Raw genomic sequence first — 22,166 nt, 5'->3', positions numbered from 1 at the left:
CCATCCCCTGCTGGTCCCCCACAGGAGGGATGCCAGTGCTTACATGTATCCCTGGGGGGTCACAAGGCTTTTGTTTATGCCCAGTGTGTTGAGGGTATCTGAGAAGCATCAACTCTTGACAGTGGAAGGACCTGCAGAGCATCCAAGTGTGCTGTGGCAGCTGCCAAGCCCAACTCAACCTGCTGGTGGATGAGTTTTCCACGTCTTTCACAAGAACCGGGTTTTTATTTGGTATCCTCCAGTCCTACCAAACTATCCATCACACCCACAACTACTCAGACAACTACAGAGTCAGCTCCACAGAGACCAGATGCTGTGCCAGAGCAGCCAGACTCCTTGCCATCTCCTGGGCATGGCCATTTCCCCAAGATCCACAAACAGTATCACAAAAGGGATCCCTGATACACTGCCCACCGCCACCCACAAAGCTTAACACACTTCAGTGTGCAACAGCAAGGCAGCGTGCTCAGGCACCGTAAGAAAAATCAAAGAGGGACAAGACCAACCCAAGCGAGGCAACCACATGCAAGTTCTCAGTCGCTAGTATCTCCTCTCTGGTGAGACCCCACAGCAAAGTTTGGGGTCACAGCTGATGAGCAGTCAAATCGCCCAATCCTGCATGATGAAAACCCTCTGCAGAACAGTCATCACGCTTTAAATAACACTTTAAACCCCCTTTTGATCACATTAGCTTTCACATGACCCTTCTGAAAAGTCAGGAAGGCAGCAGGAGTTCTGCGGAGCAGACACTTCCCCAGCAGCCCTCTCTGCTTGAAAGGAAGGCGGTCGGGAGACAGATGCCTGACAAAGATGCTCTGCTCTCCTGCATCAGCAGTTTTCACCATCTTTAGCACGCAGGCATTTCACAAGATGCAGATTCCCATTCCGTGATTTTAAGCCCCTCAGCACTACCCTTTCTCCTTCTGGACACACGCTGCCCCCAGCATCACCCAGCCACAGGTCACCCAACCTCTGGCTTTAGCAAGGAGCCTACAACCGGAAAGCTGTCCCAGAGGATCCACCATGCATGAGAAAACGTGAGCCCTTCTTTTCAAGTTCAAGATGACTCCACAGCTTCACAGCCTTCAGAAATACAAAGGGCCGCAAAACCTGATACCCAGGGAGATGTGCACCATCACTTCAGTGGGTCAGGAGCGGTTTATGGGCTGTCTCTGCAAAACTCATGTTTCTGATTAGAAACTTCACAGGGTTTTTTTTCCTGGAAAAACATTGTTATTCAATCCACAGCCTAGACTGCAGGCTCCTCCGTTTGCTTTTGGTGCAGTGCAAACATCTAAAATGACACAGCACAATGACAAGATCTGTCATCGGGCTGGCTGGGGCTAGAGTAGAAAGAAAAATGAGAGCGAGCGATCCATTCCTTCTCCGTGGAATTCATCACAATTAAAACAAAAGGAAACCTATATTGTGCAGTTAATGCTAAATACACAGGACCAAAAGGAAAAGGGAAAAGTGTGATGTGAGACACTTAGCGGCAGTTTTCTCCTGTTATGTGGCATGACATCCTTCTGGTGGTGGATGGAGAGTCTCCAGCTCCTCTAACCACAGATCTGTTTCAGTAATTAAGTCCTTGGGAGCCCTGCAATACCTCAGTCAACTACCTGTGGGCTGGCTGAATACAACCTGAAAGCCCCGCCGGAGTGACACGCCACCCCTGCAGCCTCCTACAGCTCCTTGTTTGCCCTGATGCTCCACGGGATGAGCCAGGCAGGGCTTCCTGGCAGCAGACACATACGCGGTAGAGGGTTATCAGCAGATTTATCTCAATTTGGAATTGAAAGCAACCAAAACCGCAGTAAGCTCAGCATAATGAAACAGAAACAAAGTGGGAAAAAAACCCAACTGGGGAGTTGACTCCCGTCTTCCCTTTGAAAAGGGAAGCCAGTTAATTGAGAGAAGGTGGGTTTACCCACATTCTCAGCAAAGAGTTTTAGGAATTGCTATAATTAACCCAAGTGTTACATGGTGCTCTCACTTAAACACTGGAAAGCAGTGAGGGAAAAGCTTCCTCTGATCCTTGAGAGAGGGTCCACAGACACCCTTGGAAAAGGGGGAGCAGCCACACACTATGGGTGACGCATCTTGTCTTGGGGGGGGAGGTCTCCCAGTTAGATGGCGGATGGCAGAGCTGGACTCCTGCGAGCCCCCTCCCAGGATGCCAGCCCACAGTGCATGTCAATGAACATCAACCATCAAACCATTTAGGGTGGAAAAGCCCCAACCTGTAAAGTCACAGGAGAAGCCTGGCTGTCACAGACACTTCAAAAAGATGCAAGCATGATCTTAAAAATACACAGAAAGGTATAGAAATGAAACTCAGTTCTCTTTCCAAAGCTCCTAGCATTTTAAGTAGATTTGAATGTTCTTGCCATGGCTCAGGGTTTTCAAGCACTTTGGTTTAGATGTTTGGTGATGATCCCCCTGATGCACACACAGCCAAGCTCCACCATCATGTCCACATTCCCACAGATGGGGTATGTATGATGCTCAGGGCCAGGCTGCCTCCAACTGAACACAGCATCACCTCGAGTGGGTGTCTGAACGAAGCAGCTGTGTGTTTCTGGCATATAAGAAGGGCTGAGACCTGACCGGCACCACACACTAAATGACGATGCTGGCCTGGAAAAGCAACGCTGGGATTGCCCAGCGACGTACAGGGAAGATGTGTCTGCCTAGTCATGCTGTGTTTCAAACCTACCCTGGTTTGCTAAAGGAGATGGGAGCCCCAAAGCTCCCAGCAAGACCAGCTTAATTCCCCGCTGAGCCCTTGCTCAAAGACCTACTTACAAGACCTTACACCCAACGCTTGCGTACGCAGGCAACTGTCATATTTTACTAGCTCTGACACCGATGCGCCTGCCTCAACAGCAAACAGTCCCTGCAACAACACACATGCCAAATTAAAACAAATGCAACCTTCAACAACCTCTCTCTCTAAAGAGCAATTGCCATTACTTATTAATTTGCTTCCTCAAGATAAACAAGAAATTTATTAAAATCTGAAATAGATGAGGAGCACACAGGGCAACAGAGGGACAGGAGGTTGCCACTTGTCTTTGAAAAATAAATACTTCTACGCTAGATTACACTTTCCACTTGCTATTTCCCCACTGCGCGTTTCCTCCGCAGGAGATGGAAACCCCACAGGCCTTCTACGGCAGGTCAAGGGTTCAGTCGTCTTCAAGGGGAGGAAGCACCACATTTGGGACCTAGCAGGTGAAATGTAAATAAGACTAGAAATTTAAAAAAAAAAGTTTAGTATATCTTAGTGATGAACACATCTGTCTACAGGCTGCTCTCATGGATCATGACCTTGACATCTTGCAGGGAAGGTGTATTCTTTTAAAATCAATTCAGTTCCTTGTTTGGAGAAACCACTCCATTAAACAAACTCATCGTGGATGGAGAGACCAATACCCCTCACGAGAGCTGAGAGCAGCGCCTCACTCCATCCAGCCAATGAGCAGGTGATGCCCACAGGCAGAACTGGAGGCACAAAACTCTTTAGTACAGTTTCCTGCATCATCTGCACTGAGAAGAAATGGTAGGAAGGATGATGAGGAGCAGGGTTTCCGTCACACTCACGATGTACGTTTGCAAAAGCAAAACGTCATCTGTGGATCTTCCACCCATGCAACAGCCACTCCAACAGCCTTGCTTTCATACATCCCTCCCTGTTTCTCCAGTCACAAGGAAAGGATTAAAAATGGCTGTCGCCAGCACAACGTGAGTTATCAATCACATCGATACACCAGGCCAAAGTAGAAGCAAATTACATTCACAGTATACTCGGCATTTGTGCAGGCACGAGTGCGTGGGAGATAAGAGGGAGAGAAAATGCACAGCAGATAATCAGGACACCTAAAATACAAGTGGCAAGCTCGCAGTCATGGCTGCCTTCGGTCCTGGTGGTTTACTAAAAATCAACCTAAAATGCAATAGCACTGAGGAAACCTCTGGAGCAGTCACATCCACTCCACCCTGCAGGATCTCGAGGATGCCACAATGCCCCGATTCCTCAGTCTTCCCCTCAATAAACATATGAAAACCCATGTTAGCATGCTCACCATCTCCAATCACCTAACTGGCAAGAGGTGCAGCTTTGAGAGCTCAGTGCCAAAAGATGTCACTGGATTTGGGCAATGGATAGTAAGTATGCTGGGGGGAGACACCACCAGACCAGTAAGTCTGAGTAAACTAAACGAAAAAGAAACGAAAACCAAACACATTGCTACATCAATCCCATCACACTGTTAAGCTCAGCCAGCCACAACCATTGTCCCCTTCTCCTACCATCCTGCGGACCACGCCAGCCGTGGGGGCTGCCCTAGGCACACCTTTGCAATCCCCATGCCAAACACTTGGGAAACGCTATCCCACCTCAAACCCCCCTGGATGATGCGATGACCTAAGTGTCACCAGTCCACACTTCCAGGCTCTCCCGCAGCAAGTCAACACCCAAAACAGTGCGGCGGAGGCTGGTGCAAGCAGCAAAGCCAGCACCGGGCGGTCCAGCCCCTTGCTGCCCTCCACCTCCCATCCCAGCCCACTGCTCACCCAGCCTGCGCTCTGCTCCTTGGCACCCGGGGCGGGCTGCAGGCATCACTCGGTCTCCAAGGCAGATGCTGCTGAACCCAGCTACTGCCACTGAAGATGCCAACTAAACTCACCTTGAAATTTTCGGTCGCCTGCACCTGCACCAACTGACGCTTTTGCACGTTCCCTTTGTCTGAAGCCAACAGATCAATCTACCTCAAATACAGGAGATCTCTTTTCAACACTCCAAAGCTAATGAAAAAAAAAAACCCTCTGGTGAAAGGACAACACTGGATCAGAGAAGTTTTATTAGCCCTTAACCATGCAAAGTTGGAAGCTCGTCCCCTGTTTAATTCTAATACTTTGACTCTGTTAAACATTAACTGTATAAATAATCAAATACTTCACATGACAGAGCCATACTTCCAATCTGGGGCCAATAACCCAGAGGGTAATGAAGGGTGTAGTCTTCTGGGCTGAAGGATTTCCAGCACTCTCCAAAGAGCAGAACAAAGACAGTCCCTTCCCCCTCCACTGCCTTCAAAGCAAAAGCTTTGATTTGCTCTGCGAGACCACATCAAGCCAGAGCACAGGCATGCAAACGGTATGTATCTCATCACCCCTCTCCGCTCCAGAGACACACGTGAAACCACCAGCCATTGTGTGGTCTCAGCTCTGTCAAGCGACCCAGGTCCCCTCCTAAAACACTCACCTCTTCCCGGCCCCTCCGGCTGGCAGCCTCCGAGCATCCCTCTCACCCTCACTCTGTGCTGCCGGGGAGCTGACATGGCAGCAACCCACCCAGCCCACACCAGTCCCAGGCACAGACCCCTCCACCGACCCCCGCCATGCTTCTCCAAGATGAGCATTCTCCTGGCAAACAGCACTTGGGTGAGACGGGAGCTCCAGCTCTCCAAACGCCTGGGGTCTTCTACCCAGCTCACAGGGGCTGGAGACTCAGTACCACCGAAACCCACCCCAGTTCCCATCGCTTGTAATGAGGATCCTGACTGCCCGGCACCTCTGAAACAAAGCTCTCGTCCTCTTTGGGCTTTGGTTTCCCCGACTGCAAAGCCAGGATAATGTCCCCTCTGGGCCTCACAGGGGCATTTTAAGGAGCAAGCTGAAGTCTGGCTTGTTAGGAAATGACCGGTGCATTTGCAAAACGCTGCAGAAAGAAAAATCTGTAAAGGAAAAAAGCCCATTTGTAAGAAGTTAAAAATGAAAAGCTGTGTAAAAATATACAAATCTGATGCTGACCAACCCCCCCTTCCCAAGGTCAAGCTAAGGTTACTTTTTGGAATATGTAATCATCTGATGTCCAGGACTTCCCCGGCTTAGACTGACAGTCTCACTTCAATGCTGACTGAAAAGCTCCAAGTGATGTTTGACAATCAAAGTAGCAGGAGCCAAATGGAGAAACGTTTGACCCGCAACCCTGCCTAAAACTGCGCTTTCAGTTCTTCTGAGCTGACTTCGGAAAATTAGTATTGGCTTTGCCAGAACCCAGGAGAGCAATTCTGCATTAATTATTGCTCTCGCTCCGCAGACACACACACACAAAAAATAAAGACAATTGCAAGGCTTGTTCAGAACTGGGGATCTAACACCAGGTCTTAGCACAAACATTTTCTCCTTCAAGTGTTATTCAGCCATCCAGCTCCTGACGAAAGCCCTTGACTGTACTTACACTGCAAGGTAAAGCATGGACTCACCACAACCCATATGATTTCTGTCCACATTGCTAAGTTTAGCCTCAGCACACGACATTTGAGCTGTATAAAAAATGACCTGAGGTCGAGTAAGGGATGTATTGTCCAGTTTCTGGCTGCAGTGAGCATGAAGCCCCTCTAGAAGGGGCACAAAGTCTTCTGGGACATTTGCTGGCACACCAGCCTCACCCCATGCTCTGCACCACCTCTGTTCCCACTGACAGTCCATACACACATGAGGGCAAGTGGATCAGACCGAAGGGCTGGCTTGCCTCCCAAGCAGGGCAGTCACACCAAGGCTTGCATCTTCGAAGGAGTCAGCAGGACTCCTCCCTCTCAGCTGCACGGACAAGAAACAACCCATCTCCACCACTACACCCCCAGCTGCATGGTTGAGTGGTGCTGCATACGGTCCATTGTGCCACCTGCACATTACGAATTAGACCAAAGCAGTGCAGTCTGCAGTTGTACTGTGCTGGTACAGGGACTTCTATCAGCAGCAAGTTCCCCTGCTTCCCCCAAAAGGACCCTGTTCTATCTCCTTCTCTTGCTGAATGGAGAGAGCACAGCTGGGATGCACAAGCACAGGGAAGGGCCCTTGGTTTCCTAGCACATCAGTCATGGGGTGGGGGGACCCAGGTGTTGCATTCTAGGGAAATATTTTTTCTGGTCAGCCCAATGTTTTCAGTTTGATCCTCCCAGCACCACCATGAAGCACACACAGCACGTACAAGAGCATGAGACAGGGACAGCCTTTCAGAGGACCCCAACCTGCCAGCACTGACTGGAGAAGCTCCGGCTTAAGCCCAGCTCTTTGCAGGCACAGCCCACCCCCACGTGCACTGACACAGCTTGAGAGCATACAGGGTCAACATGAATGGGAGGAAGGTCCAAGATCCTTGGGGCTGGGTCCTTTCAGAAAGCCATACTGGGAAGGGCTAAGCACTGCTTTACAGCATCCACAAGCAGGTAACAGCAAGTAATTCAATGTCGTTCAAATTACTGATGTGGTGCCAAGAGAACGACCCCATGCAAGCACTGGACATGAGCCCCTCAGCCCCTCCCAGCTCCCTCACCCACACTGACATGCTTCACAGGCAAACTGCCCACGCCAAGAACAAGCAGCCTGTTCCAGGGCCGATTCCCACTGCATCTCCCATCCTTATTTAAAATGGGAGATAGCTGGTTTCCCTGTTGTACATGGTGCAACGCCAGCCGCACTGAACAGGCTTCATCTAAAACATAACCCGTTGCCTTTCCAAGCCAAGGGGGAGATGTTCTTCCAGTCTGCAAAGAGTAACTTCCGAAACCCTTAAAGCCAAGTTCTTGGTCTTGCTATCCTCGTCATAGCCAAGACAGAGAAAGCACCGCAGCTCCCCGACAGATGCTTTTTCTGCCAGCTCCTTCAGTGAGATGGAGCTGCTTACAGCCCTCTTCCATCTCTGCAGCAAAGCCTTCTAACCCAGTCACACCAGACAGGGACGTGCCGATGACAGGGACACTGAAATTTCAAAGGACAGGAGCCATTGATAAAAGACACTGTTGAACGGATTTCTTATAGGAAACATTAAATCTTGAGGACTATTCCCTGACAAACCCACCCCATAGGGAAAGATTTTTTTTTTAAGGTCAAATAAAAGAAGAAAATTCACCCAAGTGACCGTGCCCCAACCTGTGGTGCCATGACCGACGAACCCAGCTGGAGCAGCACAGTCCTCCATCTGCTCCCTGTCCTGTCGCTCTCCTTCCCCATGGCAAATGAGCAGAGAACCCAGGAAAAGCAGAGAGGGCAGACAAGGGTCTTTCTGAAGAGGACCAACCCCCATACCTTGTGGGGCTGATGAAAGAGCCCTGCCAGGAGTATGCCCAACAGCAAGAGAGCTCACAGTGAGGGCTCCGAGGAAGCATGCACACAAGCCTTCCTTGCATATATTCTCTCCCTAGACACCCATCGTCGCTCATGTCAGAGGCATACACTCACCCAGCAGGTCACAGACCAGGTGGAAGGCGCAAGAGGCCCCAAAGCAGGGCAGAGTCAGCAGCATCACACTGCACACCTCCAAGACACAGGAACCTGGGCTGGAGAAATGCAAGACAGCTGGGATGCTGTGGTGGAGCTGCTGCCACCAACGTCCTCCTACACCATCTCCAGCACCACCGGGAACAGGCGGTCCAGACCTGGAAGGTAAAGCCAAGAACTGCAGCAGGAGAAGGGCGGATGCAGAGACAGGAGAGCCAAGGGCTCTTCACCTCCCACGCAGCCATGGAACCGCGGCCAGAGAGCCCCTTTTTGACTTGCGGTTCCTCATGCTGACAGAAAATTCAAAGCTGATTTTTACTCCTGACTTGCAGCTCCTGAGGAGGAGGAAAAGGAATAAAAAACAGCCAGGCCATCTGCTCAAGGTCCCTGCAGCAGAGGAGAGGGCTGCACATGGTGATTCTCCAGGCAGAGCTCTGGTACGACTTTCAGGTTGACTTGGCTGTTTGATTTCTTTAGCGCAATTTTGGACCCAGATGTTTTATAACACACGCTATCGAGCACGTACATGTGAGGAAACCAACTTTGATTTGAATATCCCTGAGAGCACATTGCTCTTATTAAACACACTGCAGAGCTATTGCTCCATGCAGCATTAGACAGTACAAGACGTTCTGGTAGACTACAAAAATTGGCCCATAAAAAATAAACACTTCTGCCTCACTAAGGGCATCTGGAAATGACCCAGAGCGCTTGTCTATTTTCATTGGTAGCATTTTTGTACAACAGAAGAAAGAATTTGATTGTGAATTTAGAGCAAATGTTCCTCAAGCGCTTACAAGGAATCCTTCTTGAAAACATCGGCAAGCATGCCAGCCACCCAGCTCCCCCTGGGAGAGCTGGAATACCACAATGCAGTCCCATTTCATGCAGGCTTTCCCCGACAAACTCTCCTTCCTGCTGCCTCTCAGTAAATCACATCCTTGAGGAAAGAAACTTGTCTCAAACCCGGCCGGACTCACCTGCTCCCACAAGCATCCAACCCCACCACGGCACACACGTGACAGGGGAACACAGGCCAAAGCAGCAGGCAGGCAGCCCTCTACCATGATGCCCCTTTGACAGCAAACCGTGATTATGAAAGAAAAACCCACTCACACTGTTTAAAGTTTATACGTTGCTACTTTGCATTCCCCGTGGCTATAAATTCCTGCTCTGGCAGCTGGATGCAGCAATGGTTCAAACCCAAGAAGCAGGTTCCTCCTTGGCATTCAGGGGTGCAAATGTGAAGTCTTCCTTTATGTGCTGGAGTGACCGTGGTCATTTCTGGAGCTTCAGCACATCTGCAGTGGCGCTGTCCCACATCACCACAGACAGTGGTGCATCCTGCCACGCTGCCATCTTAGGACAAAAGCAAGTCAGGAAGCAGGAGGTCCAAGAGAGCTCAACTGACCTGCTCGCTCTGCTACAGTAGCAAACCAGGAGCGCTCGCATCCATCAACGATGGGGTCCCAGATGAGCAGACAGGAATGAGCAATGAAGGGACAGCATCTTCTTCAACCATCTCGTGTCCAGAGACACGTTGCTGGTGACTTGCTTCTCAGGGTTCTCCAAATTCCTGCTCCAAGCCCAGCAGAGTGGGAATAGGAATGGTGGAGCCTCCCATCTCAGATCCTACCCAGGGACTGCTCTGCTGCCTGCCTGGCTCCTTCCTTCTCAGCAGAACACTCCAAAAACGAACAAAACCGAACTCAAGCGTCATGACACTTCTCACGAGGCAGACTCCAGGCTCTCCAGCCAGGCCCAACTGCAGACACTACGGAAGTGTGTTTATTTTAAAGTGACTACTTGAGCTGCAGTTTGCAAGAGGAACGATCCTTTTTTTAAAGTGCTTGTGGTTATTGTAAAAACTGATTTTAGCAACAGTTACATTTCAGGCCCTCTTTAGAGAAACCAGCTGCTGATCTCCTAAACGTGGTGCAAGCGTCTCTGCAGACCTCTGCAAAGGCTGCACGCTGGAGACACAGCACACGGCGAAGGGCCATTTCTCAAGCTGCACAATTAGGAAATACTGGAGTGAGACAAACTGACCTGCTGTGTCCCTATTGCACAACGCCATCCCATGCTTCTTCCCAGCCCTCCTCCAGTCACTATCCCATTTTCTGCCTTTGCCCAGAGCATCTCCATTTTCCCATGTTTCCTGCCAGCCCCAGTCCCACCTGCCTGCCCAGCTGGGATTAGGACAAGCTCCCCTCAGCAGCTATTAGAGGAAAAGCCTGCTCTGCTGCAGCTTGCCCCAGGCTAGCACGCAGGGAGCCACTGGCTGGGGATGGCCAGCATCCAGCCCTGCCTCCCCAGGGAGCCATGTGGGAAGAAGCCTTGTTCATTGTGAAGGGACTCGGGTAATTACCAGCCACTGGAATCAAAGAAATCTCTGCTGAGCACACGCAAATTCCAGCTTTTCATCGGTTTGGCCACGTTTGCAGAGGGGAAGCAAAGGCATCTCGCAAAATGGGCACCTCCTCCCCCTTCCTCTTGCACTGAACTTGATAGCAAGCTCCAAGAAAAGCTCCTTGGACTTTTTCAGTGGGGCAAAACGAAGATTCTTCTCCAAGGTCGCTCTCCAAAATGACAGGACCATTTTACACTGCTGTTTCCCCCCGGCTAAAAACAACCAGTTTGAGGCTAACATCCTGCATGGAAATTGAAAGCGTGGATGATTAAAACCCTGACAAAATTACAAGCAAAACTGAAAACAGGGTCTTATATTGTGAACTGTTGGGCAAATCTTAATAATAGCTGGTGCCACCAACCCCGCCTCCAGTAATCCCCATCCTCAGGCAAACTGCTTCCAGACACCTGCTCGGCAGCACAACAGCACCCATCTCAACTCGCGCCTCGCCTCTGCCAACGCTAAAATCGAAGCAGACTGACAGCGGGATAATTTAGGGGAAAATTACATTTTCTATATAACTTTCATACATGACTATATTTAGCATATGGAGAAACAAAGTACATGTATTCAGTAAATATGTATTTTTATAGCCATAAAATCATAAACACATATGTATGTTCCAAGAAGATCTGAAGTCTATTTTAAGATGCTCTTCACATGTGGATCATTAAAGCCTACAATATAGTTCCTTTGCCATATTATAATAAATATGGAAAGCGAACACACACTTCTCAGCTCTTGTAGGTCATCAGAGACCTAAAGATGATCTCGTTTCTCTTCTGGTCGCCCTCCTTAGTGCTGTTTCAAAGGGAAATTGGTTTCATATGTGGGCTGACTGCTCCTTGCAGTATCATTTTGCCTGCAAACCTAATTTAGTGAGCTGCCGAATCACTGTAAAATAGGCAAGCATCAATTCCAGACCTCCGAAACCTGTAGGGTCAACATCAGAAACGCATTACTTGCCTGACAGACTGCTAGCCTTGCAAAAGCAGCAAAACCAGCATCTTTCCACCTCTTGTGTTCAGGAGGCATTAATCACACTTGCATTGCTCCAGCTATTGGAATTTCTGATCCGGGCTGATTAATTTCCTCCCTGTGCCTGTTTCAAGCTGCTCACAAGGTCTGGGATTTGCCTTTGGGGAGGGATGCTGAGCTCCTCTTCCTGCTCCCCGCACAGCCAAAGCTGGGAAACGGGACAACTTTCTCCACCTTACTTCCTCAAGACTTCTGTCCCTAGGGAGTCAATGAGGTTTTAATCAGCACCTGGCACTGTATCTATCAGATATGCTAATAAGGTACCTTACCTTAACAAACACCCTCAAGAGCAGACTCATCTATCTTAATTGGTAAACGCTTCATTAATAATGCAGCTGAGGAGTCTCAAAGCTAGAAATATAAATAGCAAGTTCTGATGCAAGGGCTTTTTTTTGTTCTAGAAGTACAGATTCAGAAGGAAGGTCTCTTTGCCGTGCTCTGCTGCAGACAGAAGAGCCCTTTGCAGGCTGCACAAAAAGCCTCTTTTCTGTCTTTGGGGGGTCCAAGTTCAGAGCATCCCATCTGAAAGGAGAAAGCAGGCACACTGGAAGGCATTCCTGGGCTGGGAGGCACCCAGGAGGATGGGAACCCATCAAGCACCATCACAGAGGTCAGCGTGACAACACCACCAAGACAGTGGCTTCCAGCCTGCTGATCGATGACAGGAAAAGCATTAAAACGCCTCTTCAGTTAAGTCACAAATTCCAGTCCTATGATTAACGCTGCTCTTAGCCAGGGCGCAAAGCAAAGGCTCAAACATCACAACCAGAAGGGACGTCTGAAGAAAAAGATCTTGTGTGTCTGAGACTACGTATTCTGCAACGGGATGACCCCAGGCCTACCACGTTAATCTCCAGCTTTCCATTTTAAGGACTTAGCCAGAACAAGGCAGGGGAGTCTCTGAAACCCAGCTCTACTCATGAATGCCAGGGGTGTTGAAATAGTAGGCTTGAGTTGTCCTTTTTCTTATAAACTTCATGCTGCAGACAAAAAGCCAGACAATTAGGGATTTTAAGCATACTCAGTCCAGTCGGAGACTTGATCTCACTGATCTTAATCAAGTTTCTCAGAGCGATGGCCATTATTTATACACAAGACCATTTTTATTGCCCTTTTTTTAAATCTCTGCTTATCAGTCCCTTCAAAGTCTGAATGGGTCAAACTAGGGGTTTAAATCCAAATGTAGAAGAAGAGAATACTGGAGTTTCTGGAGTTTGGATATAACAATTGTTGGTAAGTATCCTCCTCCTAATGGTATTTGGAGGATTTAAATAAAAAGGAAGCGTTAGATCAAATCCCAGATAAACCGGTTTTGGCAAAAATTTAAACACTTCAAACGAGGAAGTTTCGGCCACTTTTCTTGGGGAAAAACTGCCAAACCAGTTTTGTTGCAGATTCAGCTACCATGTCCACATCTTAATTTTATCTAAGCCAGCCTTCCCTGACCTCATCTCTGACAACTCGCAAGTCTCCTTCTACGTTATTTATGGCATCGTTCTACAGCAAATGGCCCTTCCAAACAGTGAGAGGCTTCTTTCAGAGGTTTTTAAAGTGGTTCTAGCACCAGGCTGCTGTACAAGTCCAGCTCACAAACTTTCAGTGTGGCTTCAGGCCCTGTGCTTAAAGCTCCTTTGGGCATGGCTCCTGGGCACATGTGAAAACTCCTGATAGGAAAAAAAGGCAGGCCAGAGACTGTACTTCCAAGGGATCACAAACAGTCAGACCTGGAAATGCTGGTTTTTTCCCCAAATCCTCTTCCAAATCCCATTTATTGCTTGTGGGATAGTGACAAGAAACTTTTAACAGGGCGCTTGCCAAAGGTAAGTAACTTGGGTTTTGCACTCATTAAGAGCAGCAGCTCAGCACCTCCTGGGGCAGCAGCAGCAAGATGGGATTTTGCAAAGGGGTCTGCATGGACACAACATCCTTGTATCCTTCCACCAATCTCAGGCAGAGGGGCTCACTGTTCCCCATCCCGCCCAGCACCTCTGGCTGGAAGCGCTTTGCCTGAGACAAACCCATCATTGTGCAGGATGCTCTGCAGCGCCAGCCCGGCAGGACACCAAGGACATTGGAAACTGACTTCTCCATCCAGCCTGAGCTCCTGCCTCCCGCCCCACTGATTAATGGTTTTCTGCCACAGTAACTAATAGGATCCTCTTTGAAATCCAAATAACCAGCATTAGTGACCTCAGAGCCCTGCCTGCTAACTGCACATACTCCCTGCCTTTAATTCCCTCTGTCTTTCATAGCATCTTCTCTATCAAAGCTTCCTTTCCCATGATTTTCTTTTCGAACCCCTACATCCCTGTTCTGCTGACTGCTCCCTATCTGCCACCCCAGCTACACCCATGTGCAGATGTGCTGCAGCATCACCCTGACCCAGTGCATCCTCCTCCTGATCCCCTGTGCCTGGGGAAAGGTTCAGGTCAGCTGCTGCGACCCCACAGCAATGTCTGTGCCTGCACAAAGTCCAGACCCAGGAGTTACAGCAAATGCTTCCCTGGCACGGGCAATCGCAATCCGACTGTATCCCAGGGCTGATTCTCAGGAGCCAACAATTCAAAGCTAAAATTCACTGGGCTTCCTTGCCACTCCCACACCTAGCTGAGCAAAAGCTTGTCTGTAAGGGACTAACATTTAGGCAACCAGCTCTGACTACAGTAAATCTCCTTCTTTCCTCCTCTTTTTTTTTTTTTTTTAAATCCATAACCACCAGCTTTAAAGCTTTAAATCAATATCCCCTCTTGCGATCTGCATTCAGCGAGGAATTATTCACATTGAGAGCTTTAAAAATTAAGCTAAACCCTGCAGGGCCCAGGCCAAACTTAAATCACAGCAAAGCTTTAAACACTGGATCAGGGACACAGCATGAGCCATGTCCTGGTCTTAGATGCAAACTAAATGTAGAAAACAAAGCCGCCGTCACTGCGTTAAAAGGAAAAACCATAAACGGTCCATGCTGCGGCTTCTCCCAGGGACACAAGGGACAAGGGCCCTCCTTCCATGAAGAGAGGTCAGCCCACTCCAACCAAACTTCTCACAAAGGAAAGAAACTAATTGTCCCTGCAAAGGAAAGAGACTTAACTGTCACTGTTTGAGGGAGAAAACAGTATCTGATCTATCCACCCATTTGCAATGCTGGCCAGAGGCAGCTTTTTCAGAGGGATGCTGTGTGGGCACAGAGGGCAGTGCCCTGTGCTCCCTCTGCAGCAGTACCCAACCCATGGGAACAGCAGGTCCTCAGCATCGCTCACCCGCTGCCACTGACTGCCAGCGACAGCCAGCCCCAGGCTGGGCAGAAAATACCAGGCGCTGAGCTGAGAGCGCACAATGTCCCTGGAGGTGCCAATTTTAAGAAGCAATTGAAGAAGAGGTGGGGAAATAAAACCCCACAACCTAAAAGAGCTCCTGTTTGTGCCCTAGAGGAGCACAATGGCAGGAAAGGGTGGATGAAAGAGCAAAGACTCGCAATCTCACTGGGAAGAGGAGTTCCCATCTTTAACTTGAGATGGGTCTAAACCACTCGAAGACAGGACCATATATTACAGGGAAGACCTGTTCCCCCATCTCTCCTCCCACCACTGGGACACGGGGCTGCAAGCACCTGCCTCCGTACAAAGATGCCTCAATCCCACCCCGTCACCCACCTGATGCTGTGATGGTGGCAGAGGGTTGGGTATAACCAGCCCAGGAAACGTCAGCTCCATTTCCACCACCTCCATAGTGGTGTCTAAGTGAACAGTGAGATCTTCCCCTCTTCCCTGCTTGAGGGATGGCATGAAGGAGTTAATCTGAATGGTGCAGAGAGCATCCTTGATCCCACAGCCACCAGCCCAATGTAAGACCCAACAAGGACTGGCAAGGGCCAAGGAGCTGGAACAAAGCTAGGAAATAGGTACAAAGTAATGCAAATCAGGAGGCTCTCCTGGCCCCAAAGGTCCTCGTTGCCCTGCTACACCTTGGCCTCCTACAGGTATGAGCTGCACAGGGGACCTCTAGGCTTGAAGCCTCCACAGCACAGAGGTGGTGCCTCGTGTCCAACCCTTCAGATGCCCACACACAGCCACTTCCCCAGCTCTCAGCCATGGAGGTGACTGCCCAGGTCTTAATATTTGTAAAGTCCTTAGGAAATCCTTGGAAGGGAAGAGCAGAGTATTATTATGAAATAATAGCTTTTTATCCTGCTCCATCTGAAAGCAGCGGCTCTTTGTTTGGCCCTGTGCTGTCTAAGCCAAGGGTTAAAACTTGACTGGCTGGGCTGTAAGAAGGCCATCCCCTGCCGTGGGGGAGAGGCAGACTTCTGAGGATCTGAAGAACAAGATGTCTTTCTAACCTGTTTGGACTCCAATAAGCAGCTTTAGATCTAACAATAGGGGGCTGAAAACCCAAATGCCCCAAAGCCTGGAGGCAATCAGGCCTGTTTAAGCATCCAGGGCTGACATTTCTAACACCACCTGAAATGTGTATTTTCCTTTCTGTTTCAAAGCCTTATTTTCCAATGAGATTATGTGCAGGATAAATACTCTTATATGGTGACAGCAGGCACTGCACAAGAAAATTGGGGATAATGGTAAAAGCAAAGATTTACAGATACTTATCTCAGCATCTGCAAGAAGTATTAGCTTTGAATGCGGTGTTCAAACACAATGTCAATCACCAGAACCCAGAGAAACTGCAAACTTGCATAGCTGAACTCAGCCCTAAAATAAATTAAATTAAATTAAATAAATAACATAGAACTAGGTTTTTAGAGACCATCTCTCCAATGCAATGTAGCAGCGACATGCACGAAATGTCAGGCTGGTCCAGGCTGACAAAGCACAAGAACTGATGAGCAACCAAGAGTAATGACCCTGGTGCACCAGGAGAGCTCCTGTCCTGGGCTAGGGGCACTCAACCATGAGAGACCCAGGATCTGGCCGAAGGCTCCACCACTGCCTGCAGATATAGTGGGCACAGACACACCATGGCTGCCATGGAGTACATCGGTGCCGGTCAGCCCGGCTGGAGGAATGGCCACACAAGCGCCCTGAGCCCACTGCAGTCACAAAGCAGCACCCACGTGCTCAAAACATCACACTGCAACCCCCTGCCTTGGGGACCGTGAAGCCTCAATGGTTTCTGCTGTCACCATCCCCCTCCATACCTCCCACCTGGGAAGGGGACTCTGAGCTCAAGCTGTGGCAAACAACCCCTGGCCAACGCCGCCCAGGACAACGCACCTACACACAGATTTGCCAACCAACAGCTGCTCAATGCACACACCAGTCCTACATGTTCCCACATAAATAATTCATGCAGCAAGGAGGCCCCTGCAACACATTTGCCCTGACACTGACCTAGGAGAAACGGATGTGCAATCAGGTCCTTAAACTTTAATGAATCACCTCAGAAAAGAATGCAACAGTCACCAGCTTAAAAATACACTATCATTAGCAATTTCACTGGAAAGGAGAGATGGAGGAGGATGCCTCTTCAACTGTCCAGATCTTCTTACCTCTCAAGGCCCAGCACATACTGGTACCTCTGAACATGCGGCTGGACCTCCTTCAGCTGACCAGCCATGCTCTGAAAGCACAGGATCCGCTGTCCACTCGTCAGCTCCTTCCCCTGCACTGAATGTGTTCCACACCCCCAAAAGTTAGCCAGGCACACGGCTGATCCTCTAGATAAACAGCCCGGCATCTAATAGCAAGTCTTGGGCTACAGCTATAGATCATCAACAGAAAAACTGAAGCTGTGATCTGAAATCTTATCTGGTCGCTGCAGAAATGCGGCAGAGAAGGTCAACTTTCCATCATTCAACAGAGCGATTCAGCGCCAGCACATAAAGACACACTAAAAAATATCACTGTTGAGTTAAGACAACTTTGGGGTTTCTGCTTTGCAGTCAAGTATCACTCAGCGGCCATTAAACAGATTTTTTAGTCATCAGTGGAACATTAGAAATTCCATGAATTTGAAGTTTATTATTTCCACGATACAGTTTATACTTTTTTTCAGGATTTATACTCCTTGGCTTCACTCTTTCAGCTATAAATAAAACCATTTGCTAAGTTGGCTGATACACTGCAGCCCATGACTGGCACATTATGCAAGTTGGCTGAAAAACAAGATGGTTCAAGGAATCGCCAGAAACACTAAATCCAGTTTTTTCAAATCCATTTTGAAACATCTAATAAATCTGCAAGGATCACCTGATATACAGAATTGGCTAAACTCAAGTAGCCGCACTTCTGCACAGCGTCTCTTGATGTTTATGGAGTGGCTGATGTGCATTTCACAGCTTTCAATCTCAAGTCCTTCACAGTCCATCACAAAATATTCATGTCTTTGGATAGTCTTCAGAAAAGAAACTAGGAGAAAGAAATGGCAAAAGAGATCCAGCAGAACAGTCTTATAGGATTCCCCGTGCCCTCCCACAAGAAGCTGGGAACAGAAAGGAGACCCAAATCCCCGGCTTCCCATCTTGGTGGGACGTACCTGGCAGGAACAGGATGGGGCATGCAGAGGTCTTTGCACCCTAGGGATCCCAAGCAAAAGATATCCTGTGTATCACTCAAGAGACTAGTCTCTGCTCCCCGACACCTCCTGGAAGACACCTTCTTCAATAGAGAAGATACAGCAGCTCCTTAGGAGAGAGCGCTAACGTTCCCTTTCATCAGCTTTACACCTACAATGAACCTATTTCACAGAGCTCTGTTGCCCGTGAGGCTTGTTCACACTGTTTCTTTTGTACACTGCAGACACGTTAGTTCTCATCACACGTTAACAGCAGCACTGAGTGGCAAGAGATACCAGAAGGGGAAAAGCATCAAGTGGACCAGAGTGCTGCAACTTTAAGTCAATGTATATACAGGCTCATCACAAGCAAAAAGCAGAACTGGAAGGTGCTCTGGTCCACCAACAAGCTCTGGCAAAATGCTGAGCCTGCACAGCTACTCCCTAAGTCAAAGGGAGTTGGAGACCTTTAAGACTCTTAAGGCTGGGGCCAACGGCAAACACTGCACTGGACTAAATCTGTGCAGCTTTGGGGTGGATGGAAATTCTGAAATGTGCCCAGCTCCCAGAGCTCCCTGGTTAGCAAGAGGCAAGCGATGAAAGACCTGATCACAGGAGAAAAAAAATAAAGATATCCAACTCAACGTTTTTATCACAGCACTTGTAATCTGTGCCCTGGGAACTACTCGGAAACAGAAAGTAACTCTAGCCTCAGGATACGTCAACAGATCTTACCCCAGCGCACAGGGGACCAACGGCAGCAAGTAAGACGAGCAAGCCAAAGGAGAAGGCACGGAAGTCATCTCACTGGGAGAGGTCTGTGCAGGAAGCCCTAAGCTAGAGGCAGGCAAAACAAAAACCTTGCAAAGCTGCTCAGACAGGTGATGATCAGCATTGCAAGAGCAAGGCAGGCCCTCCGGCAACAAACTCAAGGTGTGTGGTGGCCCCCAGCCACGAGAGAGCAACTTGAGCCCTGGGGAAACTGCAAAACCTTGAGCCTTGAATTGGGCCAAGAATAATAGGGCCAAGGAGAATAAATCAGAGCACTAACAGATGAGCGCCACAGTGCAGGGCTTCCCTCCCCAACTTCCCTGCTCCAGCAGGCCGCGCGTCCAGGCAGGAGTTGATTTTCTCACAGCCACCAAAGCTGTACTTCTGAGTTTTGGTTTGGGGCTCTCTGACCTCCAAGACTGACAGCTTGGGTACATTCCCTTATAGCTGCATGTTGGGTTTTCCTTACCTGGAAGCATCATGATTTTTTGGAAGTCCCTCCTCTCCCTTTTTATCTCCCAAACAGCAGCAACAGATAGCTGCCAGCAGCCATATTTTATCCATGGAAATGCCAACCATTTTGGAGTATGCAACACTTGATAAATATGAAAACCTGTGGGATGTTTTCACTACCTTGCCCTGCCTGGTTAACAGGTGACAAGATGACAGCCACCAACAGCACGCTGCTATGCCATTCACCGCCCTCCTGCCCCCAGCCTCTGCAGGACATCATTGCTGACCCCCACTGCAGTCTGCAGCACCCAAGGCACAAACCAGCTCCAGATACTTCTCCACCTCTGGAAGCCAACAAGCAATCATTCCCCGCTCCTCCCTGGTGCAACTGCTCAGAAACCGCTGAGTTTGACCTTACTTATCACTGGATGTAGAGCAGTTCTGTTTCCTAATCCCCTACATCTGCATTTTGCACAGCCCTTTTCTAAGGCTCTTCAGATTTGCTGTACAGTTTATCACCCTGCCCCAGCAAGATGACGCATATTTAAACTTTCCACTCAAAAGAAGCGCTGAGGAATGAAACCCTTCAAAACCCAATAAACTGCCTCAGAAAATGGTCCTTACATAAAATAGCCAGCCGTTTTTTTAAGTTGTAAACTTAATGAGACAAAGGATGATCTTTTCTGTTGGAAAGACTCCTTGTCCCTGGTACCACAACAAAATAATGAACCACTTGAGAACTTTTCTTCTTAGCTTTGCTCAAAAACTAGGACGATGACAAACAAGTGCTGAGTTCAGAGTGAAATATTTAACAAAAAAACCACACCACATTTCTTTTTCCCTACATGGAGACAGAAAAAGGCTTCCCAGCACAGACCTAACGAATAGTCCCTTTTCCTCTACCCCAACTCAAGAAGTCTTTGTATGTCTCCAGTTCAGACGACCCTAAAGCAACCTAGATCCTACAGGTCCAGGCTGAAGTTTCCTTATCAATACAACCCAGCAGCAAGAAAAGTTTTGTCATAATCCCTAGAAGCTCAGATACACTTCAGAAGTTTGAAGGTCCCTGGATCCAAATGAGAAGAAAACAAGCCCAGCCTGGCTGCCAAAGTTATGTGTGGTGGAAAGGCCCCAGAGAAGCCAGGCAACACAAACACCAAAGAGAACAAGATCTAAAAGCAGCGATGATGCTGCTACCTGGCTGCCCATGAGGTTGACCTTTACATCCTTCCCCTTTCCAAGAACCTCAACTTCACAACCACCCACAGGCCCCTGGGGACCCCCATCACACAGGAGAGCACTGGCTCCGGTTCATCTGGGCTTTGGGGTCTGCAGGGTCTGGCCAGCACACGTTCACCAATCCAAGCAACAACAACAACAGACAGAGAGCCATTTCATCCTGTGCCTTCACGCCATCAGCCTGCTCCTCCTCCTTGCCCTCGACACCACAGAGAGCCTCGGGTCCTATCCAGCTCCCTGAGCATGGCTCAACGGGGGGGCTCTCCATGGGGGCTTCAAAGACAAAATGCTGCCAGAACAGGAAAACCCTAGATAAAAAACAAGCAGGCAGCTCTACTGCTTCACATCAGGCCTGCAGGAATCCAAGGGCGCCTCCGAACACCCACAGGCAGGGGTCCCCCAGCCAGGGTGCTAAGCCAGGAGCCACGTGGCCAACAACCCCCAACAACACTCGCTGCCACCCACGTCAGAGCCTCAAAGGATTATTCATATATGTGGCTGTGTTGAATCAGGGAAGCCAGAGATAGCGTTGCAGCTCCAACGAGGCGCGTACACACAGCCTCCCCTCATGGCGGAGATGACCTGACCTGTTAGCAGCCCCAGGCTGAGCTGCGCTGCACTGGTGGGGCAGTATCTTCAATGGGAAGGTTTGGGCAGGACAAACAGAAGAGGGGAAAGCCAAGTTTTACTTGGCCCAGCAGCAGAGGGACCCGAGATGATGTCCTGGCCCAACACACGACCACTGCTGGGAGCAGAACCCAATGCCCTTGCTCTACCAGGGCTGCTCTTGCAGAGTCTGTGCTACCGGACCAAACCCCTGAGGCCTCTGCTGAGCCCTGGGAAAGTGCTGGGAATATCTGTCAGCCATTTGAGCTTGGTTTATCATCTGGAGAAGGCAGGACCCTCCACAGCGCAGGCAGATGCTAAAGTCACTCCGATTCCAGAAGGAACTTCTACCACTACATGTGCAACTACTTTCCCGCACTCTGCCCCAGTGATGTTCCCACATCCAGCAAAAAGATCCCCAAACATCCCCTTTAAATTAGGTTATCTGTTCCTACTGTAAGGTTCAAGCTAGACTCTGACTACCTGTGTAACCATTGCACCGGCAGGGCTGGCTGCCTCAGATTTGAATTCATCTTTTTAGATCTAAAGAGAAAAAATAAAAAAGGTAAGCCCTAAAAAGAAAAAAATGCTTTTGGTCCCCACTCAGTGATATCTTGCTCTCACCTGGGTTTGGCACACAGATACACAGCACTGCCAGCACCTGGGCTGACAGAATCATAGTCATTTAGGTTGGAAAAGACCTTTAAGATCATTGAGTACATCTGTAAAAAAAATATGTATATGCACAGCCAGCCACACAGGTCACCACAGACACACTCAGTGCTCACACAACCACAAACAGCACCAATGGCCTCATCCTGTTACTTCCTCTGGCTGATCAGGATGAAAGCCCATT

General features: G+C 49.1%; 1 protein-coding gene across 2 annotated transcripts in view; it reads right to left on the bottom strand.

The window, feature by feature from the left end:
- Positions 1-22,166, bottom strand: part of ZSWIM5 (zinc finger SWIM-type containing 5) — a 100,231-nt gene that overhangs the window by 40,200 nt on the left and 37,865 nt on the right. Inside the window, exon 1 of one of the 2 annotated variants that reach the window (XM_037404948.1) lies at positions 4,692-4,866. The exons of the other annotated variant lie outside the window; for it this stretch is intronic. The gene's annotated coding sequence lies outside the window, so the exon portion shown is untranslated. Of the gene's footprint in view, positions 1-4,691; positions 4,867-22,166 lie in introns of those variants that run through there. 2 annotated transcript variants of the gene reach the window in all.

The sequence above is a fragment of the Falco rusticolus genome, chromosome 11 (genome assembly GCF_015220075.1).
Source record: "Falco rusticolus isolate bFalRus1 chromosome 11, bFalRus1.pri, whole genome shotgun sequence".
Classification (NCBI taxonomy): domain Eukaryota; kingdom Metazoa; phylum Chordata; class Aves; order Falconiformes; family Falconidae; genus Falco; species Falco rusticolus.
The sequence above is the reverse complement of the archived record's forward strand: the minus strand, read 5'-3'. Positions and strand labels throughout refer to the sequence as shown.